This window comes from Microtus ochrogaster, chromosome 4 (genome assembly GCF_000317375.1).
Source record: "Microtus ochrogaster isolate Prairie Vole_2 chromosome 4, MicOch1.0, whole genome shotgun sequence".
NCBI classification, from domain to species: Eukaryota; Metazoa; Chordata; class Mammalia; order Rodentia; family Cricetidae; genus Microtus; species Microtus ochrogaster.
Genome location: NC_022011.1, coordinates 45,875,053 through 45,878,608, shown reverse-complemented (window position 1 = coordinate 45,878,608; position 3,556 = coordinate 45,875,053). Strand labels below are relative to the sequence as shown.

Below are 3,556 nucleotides of genomic sequence, written 5' to 3'. Positions count from 1 at the left end.
GGTTGTGAGCCACCATGTGGTTGCTGGGAATTGAACTCAGGACCTTTGGAAGAGCAGGCAATGCTCTTAACCACTGAGCCATCTCTCCAGCCCGCGGTTTGCTTTCTTTATAAAATTTTTTATATTTCTATATGTACTTAGTATGTGTGGGGGAGTACACATACAGCACACACGGAGTGGCCAGAGAACAACTTGTGGGAGTTGTTTTCTCCTTCACCATGCGGTTCCTAGGAACTGACTTTCGGTCATCAGTCTCGATAACAAGTGCCTTTACTGGCTGAGCCCTTATTTTCTGAGACAAGGTTTTATTCCATAGCCCAGGCTGGCCCACAACTTTGGTGGGTGGTCCTCTTGCTTCCGCAGGTACTTCTGAGTAGTCAGAGGCAAATCTATCAGGGATTTGGACAGTGCTCACCCTGCATGGAATTATAATGAACATCTCATTTGGGGTTTGTAGGTAGGTACCTGTTCAGTGGCAGATAGTGTTTTATAATTAATTGTTGGGGATCCCAGAGTTCAGTCCTTACTAGGCATGTGGCCTCTGGCAACCTACGCCGTCTGAGCTTCAGTTTCCTCATTTACAAAAAGGGGGCTTCACAGACTCCCAGGAGGCTGAAACGCTGGGCAAACACACACTTTACTGAGGTTCAGACATGCACAGCTCAGAGCTTCCCTTCTCCAAACCTCAGTTTCCTCTCTTACAATGGAACAATGACCTCATGGCTTCTTCGATACTAAAAGAAAATATCTGCAAAGGGTTGAGCAAAGAGGGCACAAGTACAAGCTTCCTTTCCTTTTCCTGCATGCCACAGCAAGGAAGCAATACCTTACAAAACGCTGCTAGAGCTAGACCCTTGGCTAGAACGGCAGGGCAAGATGACTGACTGTCTACCACTAGTTTCCTAATGACGCCCCGTCAATGCTTTCTATCTGAGTGGAGCTTAAAATTTTCCATAGCTTTACTTACAATGGAGTTAAATCTCAATAAATTCCTTTTCTATTTTGTGCACCCCTGGCTGTCCCGGAACTCACTCTGTAGACCAGGCTGGTCTTGAACTCACAGAGATCTGCCTGCCTCTGCCTCTTGAGTGCTGGGAGGGGTGTGCCATCAAACCTGGCTTACTGTTTTTTTTTTTTTTTTAAGACAGGGTCCCGCGAGTAGTCTAGGCAGACTTCAAACTCACTATGCAGCCAAGGCTGGCTTTGAAATGACCTGAGTACAAAACAAAGCATTTAGTATTCCAGGAAATCCACAACTGTTGGTTGAGTCATGGTAAATTGAGAACTGGCTGTACATTCTTGGGACCCCAGAAGAAGCCAAGCGGAAAAACTAGGAACAGGATAAAAGCAGGAACTTTCTAGTGAGTGTAATCTTAAAACTGCAACTAGATTTTAATACCAACGACGGAGTTCTCTGAAGGACTGTAAAGACTTCATGTATAAGCATGAAACATGGGCTGCTCAGAGCTGGGCAGATTATATACAGTGTCCCTAGGTTGAAAAATGATTCTCAACTTCATTTCCATCGCACCTTCAGCCCACGGAAGGTGTGTCGGGGCCACTGGACTGATGTTTTCTCAGTTGCCAAAAAGATGTTCTCAAAGTTTTCTTCTGTGTCTCAGGAGATGCTGAAATTCTCCACCACAATCTGGAAGACATGGCCAATAGATGTTGCCAAGTTCTGAGAAGCCTCTGGTTCCTTACGGTGTTAGCTTTGGGGTCTGAAAGAACTCTTCTGAAAAGACAAACAGAACTGTTGGACAGCTCAGAAGGTAAACAAGCTGCCAAAAACCTGCCGACTTGAGTGAGTTCTATCCTGGTTACTCATGGTGGGAAGAGAAGACTTTTGAATATCATCCCCTGACCTCCACATATTCTCTATGGCATGTGCCCCTCCCCAATGCACACATAAATAAACGTAATAAAAACTTTGGTGAAAGCTACAGAGAAACCCTGTCTCGAAAAACCAAAAAAAAGCTGGGCGATGGTGGCGCACGCCTTTAATCCCAGCACTTGGGAGGCAGAGGCAGGCGGATCTCTGTGAGTTCGAGTCCAACCTGGTCTACAGAGCTAGTTCCAGGACAGGCTCCAAAGCCACAGAGAAACCCTGTCTCGAAAAACAAAACAAAACAAAACAAAACAAAACAAAAAAAAAACCAAAAAACTTTGGTGAAAGGAAAAACAAACAGCAGTTATGTCTTATTTTCTCCAACTGTCTGAGCCCAGGGTACGTATTATCAATAGCACTGCATTCAAACTACAAGTTTGAATTCAAACACGAATTTCCTACCAGTGGCAACTTTGAATTGATCCTGCAGACTGTAAGGGCTCGTGATTAAAAGAGAGCCAGGCTCAAAGCCAGGGTGAAGGAGCTCTGCCCTTCTTGACCTCAGGCTTTTCCAGTGGGTGCCTTGGTTTAATGCCCCCTGGAAGGCGCTGCCAGGGAAAAGCAGGCATAACTTGTTTTGTTACTCAACAAGATGTGCTGGTCACAGCATCCTGGTTACACAAATGACCTTTTCCGGAAAGTAGGAAGTCATGTGTTATACCTTTCTGGGACCCAGCATTGGAAGAACATTCCGCACAGACTGCTGGTAACAGGTTTTCTAAGACTTTGTAAGGGGTCTTCCATGCTCCTTCCTCTGGATTTCAAAATAACGATTGAGTTCACAGGGTTCCCAAACACACAAAGACAGACATTCCCACAAACCACTGAGCAGATTGGACTGGTATGGCCTTGTGGAAGTTTTGTCATAATTTCCAGGCTCAAAAATGAAGAAATCCTAAAGACTTTAAAGTTTGGCAAAAGTGTCACCACCACGAGACAGAATTCTTCTTTGGAATAGATACTTTGCCACACTAAGAGGAACTGAAGGTACCTGGACATTCTGTTTTCAGGTTAGTCAAACTGAAAGACAGACCTTCTAAAAAGTGGTATTGAACTTTATTATTTATTGGTCTTTATTTTTACTTATGTGTGTACATGTGTATATGTGTGTGAGGTGTTATGGAGGCCAGCGGAAGACATTGAATCCTCTGGAGCTGGACTGACAGATGGTTGTGAGCTTCCTGATATGGGTGCTAGGAACTGAACTTGGGTCCTCTGGACAAAAGGTAAGTGCTCTTAACCACCAACTCCATCTTATTATTATTATTTCAAGACAGAGTCTCACGATGTAGTCCTGGAATTCACTATATAGACCAGGCTGGCCTCGAACACACAGAGATCCACCTACCTTTGCCTCTGCCTCCCAAGTGCTGTGCTATGATTAAATGTGTGTGCCATCTTGCATGGCTTTTATTGTTATTATTATTATTATATTTATGTGCATGTTTGTATGTGTGCCAGGTGCCCACAGAGGCCAGAAGAGGGCACTGGATCCCCTGGAACTGGGATTATAGGTGGCTGTCAGTCATCATATCGGTGCTGGGAACAAACTCCAGTCCTCTATAAGATCAGTAAGTAGCCGGGCGGTGGTGGCGCACGCCTTTAATCCCAGCACTTGGGAGGCAGAGGCAGGCGGATCTCTGTGAGTTCGAGACCAGCCTGGTCTTA

The 3,556-nt window shown here is 45.1% G+C and overlaps 1 long non-coding RNA gene across 1 annotated transcript in view; it reads right to left on the bottom strand.

Annotated features, from left to right (window-relative positions):
* Positions 1-1,219: 1,219 nt before the first annotated feature.
* The window catches only part of LOC113455952, a 6,924-nt gene continuing 4,587 nt past the window's right edge, over positions 1,220-3,556 (bottom strand). The window contains exon 3 of the long non-coding RNA XR_003376852.1: positions 1,220-1,735. This is a non-coding gene — a long non-coding RNA (uncharacterized LOC113455952). The remainder of the gene's footprint in view (positions 1,736-3,556) is intronic.